Consider the following 15,447-nt stretch of genomic DNA (forward strand, 5'->3'; position numbering starts at 1 on the left):
ATTTGTAGTTAGTCGTGTTTGTTTGATATATTAAAATTTGTTTGATCAGAGAAATGTTAAGCGTGACAAAGACAAAAACAGAATAAAATAGATTTCAGCGCAACATGAACGTCTTCAGCCACACCATTATCGACTTCACATCTTTCTCCCTAACAAATTATTGATCTGCCCACCTTTTCTTAAGTCCTTCACTCCCGAAACAACACCGGCCAACCTCCCCGCTGTTCTTCCCTTCCTCTGACTCTGGTATTTCCCACATAAAGCCCCCCGCCTTTCCTCCTCCTCCTGCCAGCCTCCCTGTCATCCCCCTCCTCCTTCCCCTTCCCTCTCCTCAGATGGATTCTTCAGTCAGTCGTGTGGAACCAGAGCGGCTGCCAGAGAGACAGACGCAGAGAGAGGCTGCTCAGAGCAGACGCCGGGTCAGAGCGCTCAGTTTGCTTCAGACAATCACAGGGCAGAGAGAGACGAGTGCACAGGAAAAAGAGGTAGAACACCACAGAGAGATAGGCTGCAGAGAGGGAGAGAGAGAGAGAGAGACAAGAGGGAGGTAAATATGTGACAGGATGTGGTTTCCCTGAGCTTGCACAACATACTTTGAGCATGACCTAAACGCACCGAGTGTACAAGTGTGTTTGAGCTCCGCTAGGTGCTGAAGAGGGGGGAAAACGAAGCCAACCGCTGGAGCTGTTGTTTCTGCTTGTTTCTCAGACGGAGGGTTGTGTTTTCCCTTCAGAGAGCCCGCTCCTCTGCAACCTCCGTCAGCTTGTTGGACAACATCTGAAGCAGTGTTCTTCTCTTTCACACCTCTAAAGTAGAATGAGATATTCTGACGGACGCTCTGGATTTGTCTCCAAGCAGTGAACTTCTCAACCAGATTGTGAAACAGGTAAGTTTGCTTCTCGTTTCAGCCGTTCAGCATGTGTGTGTCTTAACAGATGTTTTGCTCTGTGCGCTCCCGCCTGATCCTCTGGATAGCAGCCACTGTAAACTTAAACCACATGGCTGTAAGTGTTTACTGTGCAACAGGGAGCTGATTCACACCACAATCCATGAGTGTGTCCGACACACAGCTTTAAATCCACAGCCACCGCATGCAAGATGTTTGATCGCCTCAGAGCAATATGCAAAAACAAACAGTCATCCTGAATATAAATAGATCCGATGATCTATTTATATTCAGGACGAAGAAGAAGTGTGAGATTGGCCACAGATTAAACCCAGATATGGATGTTGTCACTTGTGACAAGAATCACAAGTTTATTTCTGAACTGTTGTATTGTACAATCATAAAGACAAATTAAATGCAACCTGCTTACAGAAGCACCTGGCATGCTCTTCATCACACTCAGGTTCTGCTGACATTTGTTTCCTCGCATGTCTTTTCTGGTTCAACCTCAGGAGTTCAATCATATCCAAATCTGGACTTTGGTCGGTTGCGACATCTTGTCTGTTTTCTTTTGCAGGAACTCTGTTGTAGGTTTTTTGCTATGTTTGGGACCATTGTCCTGCTAATGACCCAGTTTGGGTCTAGCTTCAGCTTCAGCTGTTAGACAGATGGCTTCCGCACATTTTTGGTATACGAAGGAGTTCATGGCTGGGTAAATAAACGCTGTGGCTGCAGAACAAGCACAGATCATCAAACCATTGTGCTATGCAGTTAGTATGAGGTATATGCATGAACATGCTGATTTTTTTTTTTTTTTCCCTCCAAACATATTTACTCGTATACGTTGTGACCAAATATTTCTACTTTGTTCTCATATGTCCAGAGGCTGCTGTTCCAGATGTCTGACGGTTTATTGGGGTGCACTGGTTATGTTTTCGTAAGCTTTTTAGAGAGAAGCAGCGGTCTTCTGTTGACCCCTCCAAACTTAAATCCTATCACTGATTGTACCTTTAACATGCTAATTAAGGAGTTCATTAGCATGTTATTTTATCTGACTCTGGTTTGGAGCTGTACGTTTTTTCAGGGCGTTTCGTTCTCCGGGGAAGACTGGCAGGTGTCTTAAATATTTCACAATTGTGAATGGCAAATAATCTGTAGAAGAGTGGTCAGTAAAATGTGCAATGCAAAAAAACATTTTTGTGCCAACTTCTTCTGAATATAAGCTGCAAAGAGTATAGCGTAAAGTTTTTAAATAGATACATTAAGATGTGTTTTTATACTGAAAATTAAAGTGTTTCAGTTCATTCCTATTTTTCAAAGAAAATGTTTAGTACAACTTAATATTCTTATCAAGATACCCTTCATTATTTACCAAAAATACTTAAATAAGTTGACATAATTTACTCAAATAAAAAAAACTAAGCGTAGAACCCAGCAGAATAAATAAATATTCAGTTACACTATTTGTGTCAATATGCTGTGAAACTTCAATGCAGACATTGCATTAAGGTTGAAAAAACAAAAAAAGCATCCCTCATCATTTTAGGTAAGTTTTTAAAATCGGTTGAAGATCGAAAGAGTCACAGACGGCCCCCACAGCCACAAGCAGAGAATCCCTGCAGTCGAATGAAGGATTTGGCACTGCAACCCTTCTCAGATTGATGGGCAGCAGCAGTTGCTTCTTTAAGGTGATTGGATTGGACTTGTCCACCTGGCTACAGCTTTCATTGTTAAATCCTGTAGAAAAAAAGTTATGCTGTAAGCTAATAACTTTTTTGTGTGTGCTCCAGTGGTCAAGGATGACATTTCATTTCTGTTGTGTCTTTGCGCACTGACAATAAAATAAGTCTAATTCCTGCTGGTTTATCCTTTTCTCCATGTGAATGTTTACCTGGTTGTTCTCTGAGTCGGACATTCGTTCGAGTGAGCCTGCAGCTGGAGGTTTAAAGGGAAAACAACTTGCACGGGTTGAAGGAGGAGTCCAGGACTGTCGAGGGGCAGAGAGGAAGAGCCAGGGGTGGAGTGAACAAGAAAAATGACTGTGTGTTTGGGGGTGAAAGTGAGTGAGAGAGCTCAGTCTCAGTGAACTGCTGTTAATTGGTTCCAGCTGGTGAGATGTGGAGAACCAGCCGGCGATAACTCGACAGCGCAGGAGGGTCAGGAGTTTTCTCTTAGACACACACATACACACACACACGCTTTGCATGATTATGTTTTATCATTCAGGGTTTCTTTTGTGTAGATTATATCAGAAACACAGGATACAAAGTAAGGAATAGTAACGACATAAACTTATTTTATCTGACCTTATTAACGTGAACCCTATTTATAAGCCTAAATTAAAAACATTTGACTATAATGGAGTTAAAAACAGTATTTTCTTTCTGAACGGATAGACCAGTGTTTCCTAAAACTTTCTATGTGTCTTCTGAAACATAGAAAAAAAAGCTTGTTTCCATGACCAGATCATAAATTTGATATTTAATTTCATGATTAGAAGTTTCACTTTATTAATACTCCAAACAGTACTGCATAACGCTATCGTGAACTTGCATGGAAACAGTTTAGTTTAAAGTTACTCTTAGTGAAAGTTTAGCACAATTAAACCCAAAACCTCTCAGAATGTTATTGCTTCATTTTCTTCTCCCAAACAAACTTATTCTTATTCCTTTAACATTCACTAGTTGGTAGATCATCTAATTAGGATCTTTAGCACCATCTGGACTTGTTACACCAAAGATCAAACATGAGTCACGTCAGGCCTTTGGAGCAAACGATCCAGGAGGGAAACTAAGAGATCTCTGACTCCTCCGTCTCAAAGGGCGGGATGACCCAGAAGACTTCCTGACCAAACGGCCTAAACATCTGACTCAGCAGGTCTGCTCCAACCCTCCACAGATGACAGACCGCCTCCTCTGATCTCTTATGCTGGATCTAAAAGTTTCAGTCATGATTGAATGCCATGTCTGAGAATACGGATAGACCAGTAAATGAAGTTGCTTCACATTTTGGCCCAGGTCTGCAAAGGTTAACTCCAACCCATCTGTAAGTGCCCTGCTCCAATCTGCCATCTCTCATGAACAAGACACTGAGAAACTTAAGCTACTCTACTGGAGGCAGAGATCACAGAAGAAGATCAGGGCCACTGAAATGAATGAATAAAAAAGAATTTCAACTTTTTATCTCAGAATTATGACTTAATCTCAAAATTCACATTTTTTTCTGAGTTCTGACCGCTGATGTCAGAAGATTAAAGTCAAATTTCTGAGGAAAACAAATCAAATTTTTTTCCCTTAATTAGTGGCCCTACACCTCTTCTATAAAAGACTCATCAACCACAGCACCATAAGGATGTAGTCCAGATCCATGGCCTCAGACCGATTGGTAATGAACTTTATTCAAAACGGCACAATGTTCAACACAAACATAAATGTCACCATTTAGCAACTTTAATCCCAGCCACTTTACAATATACTAAATGTTCAATAGTTTAACCATACCCCTGGCAAATTTAGAAAAAAAAAAAAAAAAAAAAAAAACCACAAAAGAGGGCGGAGCCAAGAAATGTGGAGAGGCGTGGCCAAGTGTGGCACATTGTGATGCGTATTGCAAATAAGTCACACATTTGAGAAGCTGAGTAACAGCATTGATCAATCCTCCATGCGGCCATGCATCGTCCAACTAGTCCAACTCCTGACTCACCAGTGGGTGGAGGTGTGTGTCTGAGTGAGAAGGTTTAATACCTGAACGCAGGGCTGTTTGATGCAAAGCTGCACCACTTTAAACAAATAGGAGACTTCAACCAAAGGAGGCCAGCACTGAGATGGTTTTAGACAAAATAATGGGGAACTAAACAAATTTACACAAAACCGTCAAAATATGTATGGCAACATAAACATACAACCCTAATGTTTGGGGGTTTGTCACTTGAGGTCTACCTTTCTTATTGCTAACTCTTTAATCAAATCCAACTCATCATTCAGGAATCTGGAACTATAAAAATAAGAAGATATGTCGTCCTCTCGATGATGCATTCAGACAAAGCCATCAACACAACCTACTTGCAAGATAAACAAGAAATTAAACTTATCCAGTTTCATGATATCTATACAAAAACACTAATGTAGCATGAATGTAAACACAGACAGGACATAAATTTGTTCAGATTATAGTCAGTTGTCTGTACAAGAATACATTTACTGCAGACACACAACACGTTCTGACCAGCACACAGAAACGCATGACCTTCTACACGCAGCTGTTCACAGACACATTGTAAAGACAGGCACATGTACAGAAGATATAGAAACCATTTACAGCAGAGAAGCCCGCCCCACTGGAGCACGGCTGCTGTAAACGGGGAAGTGGTTGTGGTTTCTACTCTGGTACGATGTCAAACCAAAATGGGAGCCATTACTCAACGCAGAAAGTTCAAACGAGGACTAATGTAGACATTTAATAACCCAAACTGCAAGGGAACATATGGCTTCACTTGGGAAGGGAAGGAAATTATATGATAGTTATATTTTTGCTTAATGAAACCGATTTGCAGGTCTTAAATTACTATCAGTATTTTCCTTTTCTAAACATTTATTCCCGTTCTGTCAGATTGAATGCAATGCTACATTATAAAATTATTAAATTGATTTTTTTTTATGTAAATTTAATAGATGCGTCACTTTTGCTAAGAATAGTTAACTCCTAAGCTTCACATTATAGGAGGTGCACAGAGCTGACAGAGTCCTTAGCTCTTTATATTTCCTTTAAACCTAATTCTGGCTCGTAAATGTCATCTTGATAAGCATTACTCACATTGACGAGAATAAGAAAGATGATTGCGGCATCTAATGAGCTCCTTCTAATGTTAGAGGAGGTGTTTTGTAATGATTAGCTAATCCAGCTACTTTATTTGGCAGACATTTTTATTCATAGTTTTAACCTTTATTGATGACTGTAACATTTATGAAGGTAGATTTGTGACCTTTATTAATAATTTTATATTATCACCCATATTAAACAATGACTATTAAATCCAACAGCTAACTCCCACTCAATCTATCCTTTTTGTAATAAGCCCAGCATGCAGTGCCTTGTAAAAAAAAATATTCAGCTCACCAGGACATTTTCAAATTTTGTCAAGTTACGACGACAAATTTTGGTGTATTTTGTTGGGATTGAGATCAAGACAAAGCAACAAATGTGTGTTGATTTAGCTGAACCCGTCTTCCTATAAACTCTTAACAGCTTTCCTGATTACCTTGATAGGTTTGCAGTCTTGCAGTTGTACTCTTCTTGTTTCCTCGTGTTACAGGATATATTTCTATTGTTTTGTAAAGTAAGGATCTCCACAACTTGTTTGTTCAGTCATGTTCCGAAACAAACAGATGTATTTCCACTGAGAACAAATTAGAAACAGGTTGTGCTGGATTTTATTTACAGCATTTATCAGGATGGTATTTGTAAAATGCTTTGAAAGCAACTAAGGACAGAGTTTTGATTTTGTATCTTTGCTTCAGTGTCCTGTTGAAGTTTTTATACATTTAGTCCTTTAGTTCTTTGTCACCTTTTGACTTTGTATGAGATGTCTTAACCCTGAATATTTGTCGTTCACTATTTGCAGATTCAACCATTTTTATGTGGAATGTAACTTGTAAAGTTCTGCTTGGGTTGCTAGGTGATGGGGCTGGGTTTGGCTGTGGTTGCTAGGTGACGGGGCTGGGTTTGGCTGTGGTTGCTAGGTGACGGGGCTGGGTTTGGCTGTGGTTGCTAGGTAATGGTGCAGTGCCCATTGATTGTGACACCAAGTAACATGAACTTATTAGCCAAAAACACTTGGAGGTTTTTTTCTTTTAAAGCAGTTTGATTAGTTTTAGGAGCAGTTGAAACCCAAATGAAAGTATAAAAATGTGCAAAATTCACATTTAGAACATATAATAAGTCTCCTTTGATGTGTTTTTGCTAAAAAAACATCAAAAAAAACCACCCCATTTCTTATTCAAAAGGATTAAATAAGTCATATAGAAACTCAGTAAGATTTTGAGCTCCATTTTTTACCAGATTTTGTTTATTTTCATTGTTGCTCACTTCCAGTCGTCACCGTCGACAAAAAACCCGACCGGCTCAGACCTGGTTCTTCGATGAATTCAGGGCCTTCATTTTAGACAAACCCGTTAGCCCCAGGTTTCTGTCACAGCTGTATTCAGTCAGTAATCACTCTCACCTGGTCTCCATCCAGCAATCAGCTTCCATCAGCGTATCTTCTGTTTCCTGTCATTCTTTGACGAACGCCGTCTTGACTCCGTGCTGCCAGGTCAGGCCGTCCTGCTTCTTCATTTCACGCTTCGTTCAGTAACTTTCTTTTGTAGTCAGGTGTTTTTACGTCACATCATTTTTTCCCCCCTCCTGCATTTGCATAAAATGTAAATCCAACACATTGGAGTTTGTCCTTGTAACATGACAAATTGTGATATAGTTAAATACTTTTGCAAGGTGGTAAATTTGCATATCTGTTACATTCAGCTGCTGCCAGGTTCCTTATTTAGGTTCTGAATGTATTTTCTTCAGCGAGTCGCCGCATCGTTTATTTTCTGACAGCATGTTGACTTTCTTTCGCTCCAGTCTTTTAGCAAACAGCTACTTTAATCACTTTCTGTTTGCTATCTGATCTGGGCACTGTGAACCCCTCTGTGGCGTGTGAAATTTGATTAAGGTAATCATTGACTCATGTAAACCATATTGTGCTCTCTATTGCATTCAGTGTATGGAGACCGACACTAATATATGCTGTTTTGTTGTGATTTCTTATTTATCTTTTTTAATTTTTTTACTCATTGTTTTATTTATTTTTGATTTGATTTCATGTTTCATTTAATTTTTAATTTTTTTTTAACAAACATACAAATCTACTGTGGGATATGAGAAGGTTTGGAAGGTGAGTTTCTTTTATGCCAATAATGACTTATCTTTTTATTATTGAGAGTCATATAAGGGATTGTTTAATATACTATAATTAGTAAAACCAGTAAAAAAAATTTCATTTATTCTGTTAGTATGAATACTTTTGGGCCAAACTACACTTTTCTTCACTCATCTCAGCTTTATAGATATTATGTTATTTGAAACTGGCATTTTACTCCTAACCAATGATGACACATTGAGATTATTTGTACAATCATATAAAAAAATAAAAGTCAATATTGAGGCAGGGGTGCAGCTTTGTCTCAGACTACAGAAATAAAAGCTGAGCTCCCCAGACATTTCTTTCAGTCAAAGCAACTTGTGTTGTAATGGGTGGTCAGGAAAATTGCAGCACTATTGATTGGGTAATGTCCAACATGGACATGTCAATAAGGTGCATAAAAATCCAAGAACTGAGCCGGAGCTAGCGTTAATAAAAAATGACCTGCCCAGAGCAATTTCAAAGAAAGCAAAGAATCACTCATGGGAAATCTCTTCTAAACCCCTCGTGTTATAGAGAAAATAGGAGAGACGGGAGAAACCAGAGCATTTCCTGTTTTTGTCCGATATTATTGCGACTTCATTGCTTTGAATTTATTCTTTGTTGGCTAAAGTCAAGCTAAATGTTTTCTCATATTTCAGAAATCTTCCAAAAAAGTGATAAATCGTGAGGGACGTGAATGTTTGGTACTGCATGGAAACAAGGATTTTTTTTTTCCAGGAGATGAGGAGCGATGGAAACCTTACAGGGACCAGGAAGAAAGGGAGGGAAAAAAATCCAACAATGAAAGCGGGAAAGGTTGCAGAAGATTGGTGCTATTCTTCTCCAGAGATGAGGATGGTCGTAGAGGGGTTTGTTCCCATGGCAATATCTCCCTGGATGGGAGTGTGTGTGTGTGTGTGTGTGTGTGTGTGTGTGTGTGGGCATTTGTGTGCGAGGACAGACCGGGCCTTGAGACTGAGGGGAGATGAAGGTGGGCCAAGGCTGTTGCACTCTTTGGAGACACTGGAAGCCTTGAAACGGCCGAGAATCCTCTGACAGCCTCTATTGTTTATTCGCATTCGCCTCGGCTCCACTTACCGTCTTCCAGCCTCCTTGTATTTATGTTCAATCCGTCCTTTTTAAAATATGAATCGCCCTTGGACACTTTAAACAAAAATAGCTCAAAGAGTTGCAATAATATTTTCAGATTTGGCAACCAGGGCCATCCTTTCAGGGATTTTTAGGTTTAAATGTGATGCTTTCTTCAACTATGGATGAAACTCCTGATTTTCATTTCTTTGTTACTTCAAACCAGACTTTTTTGTAATCTTTTAGTCTACTCTAACAAATTACAAATTAGCATGTTTTGTTATTGTAGTCATTTAAGTTTGACCTATTACCTCAAAGAAAAGCTTCTAAACTCAAAGGATGAGAAGGAATCTTTAGACACTTTCTATTTGTCAGAAAACACAATTAGTTCCCTTTTCTTTCTGTTTTATACATTTACTGTCAGGCCTGGAAGAGTAAAAGACTAAAAGATAAAAAGTTTTACTTTGGAAATGTTGCTCTTATTAATTTATTCAGGGGGGAAATCCCTCATTACAAAATCCTTTTCCTCCATGTTGTCATTATGAGAGGACTTTGTCGTCGTCTTTAACATTTAACAAGTTTGGAGCACAGAGAAAGAGGAATCTTTGACTAGACCTCTTTGCATAATTGTTTTGGACTGGTCAGAGTCATTTTCTTTCTCTCAGCTCAAATAAGTTATTTTAGGCCTAAGATGGCATTGGAATAACATTGAATTTGAGTGTAATAAAGCATTTCTCTGTTGGCTTGGGCATACATTTTGGATCATTGATCAAAGATTCAATAAAGATCAGTTTTATTGTAGCGTCCATCCACACAGTTTTGGTAATAAATCCTGGTATTCCCTTTTTTTAATCATTAGCAGAGAAATAAGGAGAACCTCCATCCTACCCAACAGTGTGAATGAGTTGCTTTTCCACATATTTATCTTTTGTTTCATATCAGACGTTGGAAAAAAAAGTTCCAAGATTTGTTCCACGTGACCAACTCAGTTAAATCCAGTTCAGTTGGTGAATAACGTTCAATGAGCTTATTTCGTGATTATTATTGCACATTTGGTGCAAGCTGATTGAATTGATGGTTTTTATTATCTGATACATTTGCTAGTTTTAAAGCCTACGCTGCACAGTGTGCTTTTAAGAGCAAAAACTAGAGTAAAAAGAGGCAAAAAAAAGTAGCATAAGCTCAAAGAAACATTGTGTAAAACTTCTCAAAACCAAGAGAACAAATAAAGAAGAAACTGCAGAGGAAAAGAACTTTGTTAGTAAAGATAATGACCTAGATTTATGGATTCTTTATCACAGATTTGCTTCTACAAAGGGTTCAGAGTGCTTTAAATAATAAAGCTGAAAAAGTAAAAATGTATATCTTTTAATGGTAATCCTGACTTTTACATCTGTGTCTGCTCTGATACAGTAAGGAAAAATAAACGTGCAAATATTCCCCCAGGAAGCAGCAGGACCATTGCTTTACATTTAAAATCAGTGAAGCAGAGGAAAATCCTGTTTCTGATCTGCTGAATCTGCAAAAAGGTCCACATTGGTCACATAATGTAACTCATGTAAATGTTGGAAGGAAAGAAGAAAGGAAGAAGGGGATTTCCAGATTCAACATCAGGGGTGTGTGAGTTCGTTCATATGCAGCTCCACTGCTTGGAAAATTGACAAAATATTATTATTTTCAGATCTTACAGAATGAATAAGTTAATATCCTTGTAACTTCCCAAACTAAACATGTTTGCCAATGGAGCATTTTCTTTTCTCACACTTCCCTGGTTAAATCTATATAAGATAAGATAAAAAAAACAAAACAAAAACAAGATGTGTTAAATGACACAGTTTGTGCAGCTGACGTCAATTAAACCTGCTTAGTTCTGATCTAGTTCAGAGATAACAGTGATGAAATGATGGACAGAACAAACATGAATGGCCAGTTTTCTACACCTACAATTATCTGAACGCTACAGATGGGATTTTCCCTCATTCATCATGAGAAAGTAAACCAAAAGTGTGCAGAGCGCGTGTCCCACTTATCTACTTTAGATGTTCCACTGAGATGAGTAAAGCTTCAATGCTGCATGTTTACCAAGGTCCTCTAACACTAAAAGCTTTCTCCTTTCTGTCTTTCTGTGACTGATGTAGAGCATTATGCATGTAGCTATATGTGTAACTGAAAAATAAATGCACAAAACCTTTGGTAAAAACATGAGCGGTTACTAAAAATACAGAAACTGTGTATATTTGAAATGACCTATCAGGCGATTGAAAAACACCCTAACATGACTCGAAACTTTGAGCAGTCATACCGTACTGTACATAACTCCCGCCTTCTCCCTTGTTTTTATCCATGTCTGAGCAACAGCTTAGCTACAAATACGCCAGGTGGGTTTAGCGTGAAAAAAAGCGTGAATATGTGACAAAATACTGTTAAATATAGTGAAACGATGCTTTTTGGTCAGTTTATTTTCCAAAGACCCTGGATATCCTGTTAGAGAACAGGGCTTTGAAAACTTTAAATATGAGATTGTCCTTAGAAACAACACATTTTTGTAAGTACTGTAAATACTCCCAGTGAAAATACATTTATTGAAATAAAAGTTTGGATTTCAGTTCTTCTACTCTGATAAAAAATTGATTTATTCTAAGTGTGGATTACGCTTCAATTATTGATCATCTAAAGTTTTCAAACCAACATTTGCTGTTCCTGCATTCCCATTATATCCCATTTTCTCGATGATCCCTTATTCACCTGCACTTCCCACATTGCACTCAAGTATTCACCACCAAAATCATCTCGGAGCTCGACTTTTCTTGTCAGATTAAAAAGATCAAACATTTAAAACTGGCCCAGAGCACAGAGGAGATAAAGCATTTGAAAGCAAACTGGAGAAATCTGGCTTAAAAGCGAGACTACATGGAGAAGAACAGGAGAAAAAAGCGTCCTAATTAATGTCTTCGTCTATTAATCCATTCTGAAGCTTGCCAAACTGCTGGGTTTGATCTGTCCAACGCAACTATCAAAGGCCTGTAACGTGGTCGTGTAATGTGGGGGAGATCTCAGTCAGGCAGCATTATGTGCTGTCACTAACACTGAAGCCTGATAGGCTCTTTGTATGATCATCTTTCATGCTGAAGTGTGATTTTCTAATAAGAATAACTCTAATTTAAAGCTCCATAAACCCGTTTTTCTGCATGAATAGTGAATCAAATGACAATCTAAAGCCTACCTCTCATTGTGGCAGATAAAAAAAAAAAAAAAAAGACTTGCTGTGAAAATCTGCAGCTTTACAAGGATTTCGTCGTCTAATTAGACAACTGCTATTGTTTCAGTGGCAGGAAAGATGCTGTGCTCATCACAAAAATAGAGAAAAATTTACTGTGCACAAAATGTTTGAGAGACAAGCCTAGGATAAAGCTGCTGGCATCAGTAGCTTTATCGTAGCAGAAGAAATTTGTAATAAGAGATCTAAAAATAAAATACAAGAAAAAAAAAGTTACAGTTAAAAAAGCTGTATGAAGTTTATTTCAAGTACATTACAGGTCTATAGTTTAGTGTGCACAGTTTTAAAAGTCGTTACTGCAACCTGTTTGAACTGATGCACCAAAGTGTTTCTTGGCATGGACATATTGATCTACTGGTTTTTTTTTTTAAATTATCCAGGAACAACTAAACATGTTCAAAACACTTATCAATCAATCAATCAATCAATCAATCAATCAAATTTTATTTGTATAGCACAGTTCAGCAGCAAGGCATTTTAAAGTGCTTTATATAATTAAAATAAAAACAGCATGTGACATTGAATAAAGAATGAGAAAGAGAGAGATTTAAAAAAAAGATAAAAACATAAACAGTCAGAAAGAGAAATACAAAGAAATTAAAGTAAAGATAAAGAGATTTAAAAATAAAAAAATAAATAAAAACATTATCCACATGAAGACTTTCCCTTATGGGGTCTCCTCCAAAATAAGAGGCTCTACAAGCCTTTCCTTCTGTAGGACTTTAGTCAAACTGCCATTTGACAAGGACTCAAAACTTTAAAACTTCTTTACATAAAGAGATTATGTAAAGAAAATCTTATGGCTAAGATTTTAGCTAATATTGTTTCAGTTTATTTATGACTTTATTTTAGTAGATGCAATTCACATGTTTTGCTGGACTGCAGAACCCAGAACCACACAGCGCTGGAGAGTGAGGAGTCGGCTGCTGCGGTGCCTTGTAAAATCGTTTGACGTGTCATTTTATCGCCACAGCTTGGTGCTTCTGTCGGCTTCGGAGACTCGGTGTGAGGAACTTTAGACTCAAATGTGTTGCTGTGTTTTATGTTCGCCTGCTCAAATACTGCAGGACATACATGAGCAGCCACGTTTCTGTCAATGCAGCTTAAACCAAGAAACACAAACTTAATATCACAAAATATTTTAAATTCTTCTATAACTCAATCCAAAAGTAACACTGATCTCTTTTATTGATTAATAAAACACAACGTAATATCTTTCAAACATTTGTTTCTTTTAATGTTGATGATTATAGCGTACACCTAGTGAAAACCCCAAAAAACAATTTTACTGAATAGTTTTTAGAGCATTAATTTTTTCTTTTTTTAATCCAGAAAAGCTACATCTAGTCTGTTATGATATACATGGGAAAGTTGGTAGGTTGAAATTTGACCAGCAGTCATTTAAAGCCTCCACAAGAAAGGTAAGCAACAAGAGATCACTGCTAAAGAATGTCCACGAAGTACTAAGAATAAGATGAGAAAATTGAGTGGAAGGAAAAAATACTGATGACTGGATGATATGCAAGTATTACTTCCATCTATAATGAAGGATTTGGAGCACTGAGCACCAATCAAGTCTTTTTTTATTGTTCTTAGCTGAGGAAACGTGCTTCTGACCCTCTGTGGTTCAGGATCGGCTTACGAGGAATAAGAAAGTTGTGACCCATATCTCGAATACATCTGTGTGTGTGGTGGCTCTTGAATCTTTGACTCCAGCCGCAGTACGCATCTTATGATCTTAAGAATGCTTTGTTTCTCAATCGTCTCAAAGTTGTGCTGATCTCCGGCATGAAAGTCAGATTCTTTAGGACTGGTCCTTTGTGGCGCTACACATTTTTTCCAAAGATAAAAACTAGATGTCAGGGTGTGTTTGAGATGTATTGTCCAGTAAAAAGAAGCTTTGGTTTGATAGCTGGCTTTAATTTGCTTTGCTTTATGTCTTCTGACAGGTAATTCTTAATAGTTTGACTCCTATCAACTGTTTTATCTGAAAGTGCGTCAGTGGAGCCCTTCAAAGAAATAAATCAATTAATTCTGTTTAATACTTTTGCAAATTCCCAGAGGCTGTGACCCATTTGATCAGTGTGAAAGCAGAAGGCTGGACAGGCCTCAGACTGATAAACTGCTGTTGACTGACATGTAGAAAACGCAGCGCTGATGTTGTCTATCCCACTTAGCACAACTCAAAGTGCTTTGGGATGTTTTGGTTGAAGGGACCAATGGAAAGTGAACCCCACCCCAACAAAGCAACTCGATCTCTGGCTCATGAGCTCGGATAAAGCCTCTTATCGAATAAAACCTGAAAATGCCATTACTGGGAGACAAAAGGTAGAACACACGGATCGTTTCTAATTCAGCAAAAGTCAAATCAATGGCTCTCTTTTCCTGCTTCTCTTTCATTTGTATTTGATGTCCATCGTCCATGTAAAGTATCCCTGATACTCACCAGATTTCAGAAACACTGAGTGAAAGCAGGGGCAACAGGTTCTGAAAACTTTCATATTCCACTAATGTCGTAAGAACAAAATTTCGCAATTGCGGTGTTTCCATTAAATAAGAAACACAATTAAAATCCCGCTTGAATATGTTTGTCCACGCGATAAGCCGTTAAAAATACGTGCCGTCCTCTTCCTGTCGTCGTCTTTTTCTTTCCCACCAGCAGTAATGTCTGGTTTTTGATCACATGACTCGTATGATGCAAAATAAATGTTGCCATTGCGGTTTTGCAAAACACACTAATTTCATTGCAGCCAAAAAAACCCCACTTCATCCTAGCACAAAAACTTTAAGTAAAATAAACCTATAATTTTTTGAAAATGGTGTTTCCACTTAGAAAATGTATTGTTTGGAATTCCGATTTGCGTAAGTTTACAGAAGTAAATTCCTGCAACTCAAAAACACTTTGCAGTTCCTCTGTGAGCTAAACTATAAAGCTACATCCGTTCACCTTCACCTCACCAGTCTCGAAGCATTCCTTTCCACTTTTCCCTCATTCACCTTGTCTTCCTTTCACACCACTTCCTTGACCTCTCTTACTCCCCATCCTATTGTTCTGGCTGCTTCATCTCCTGCGTCTCTCAGACTGCATGGCAGTGCCGACTGTGCCGCACCCACCATTCTTGTTTTGCCCTTTCTCCCCAGGGCCGAGGCAGAAATGACTAAAGTTATTTACAAGTCACTGCAGGCAGACAGAGGAGATCCAACAGTTGGAAAATTGAGATTCTTTTGGTTTTCTGTGATGCCAGAGTAACTCAA

At 38.3% G+C, this 15,447-nt stretch overlaps 1 protein-coding gene across 4 annotated transcripts in view; it reads left to right on the forward strand.

Annotated features, from left to right (window-relative positions):
• Nucleotides 1-211: 211 nt before the first annotated feature.
• The window catches only part of rftn1b (raftlin, lipid raft linker 1b), a 150,893-nt gene continuing 135,657 nt past the window's right edge, over nucleotides 212-15,447 (forward strand). Inside the window, exons 1-2 of one of the 4 annotated variants that reach the window (XM_015034753.1) lie at nucleotides 216-547; nucleotides 709-886. The gene's annotated coding sequence lies outside the window, so the exon portion shown is untranslated. Of the gene's footprint in view, nucleotides 887-15,447 lie in introns of all 4 variants that reach the window. The other 3 variants (XM_015034755.1, XM_015034752.1, XM_015034754.1) reach the window with 3 other exon arrangements.

Source organism: Poecilia latipinna, unplaced genomic scaffold (genome assembly GCF_001443285.1).
Source record: "Poecilia latipinna isolate Pla-1442-1.1 unplaced genomic scaffold, P_latipinna-1.0 Scaffold310, whole genome shotgun sequence".
NCBI lineage: Eukaryota > Metazoa > Chordata > Actinopteri > Cyprinodontiformes > Poeciliidae > Poecilia > Poecilia latipinna.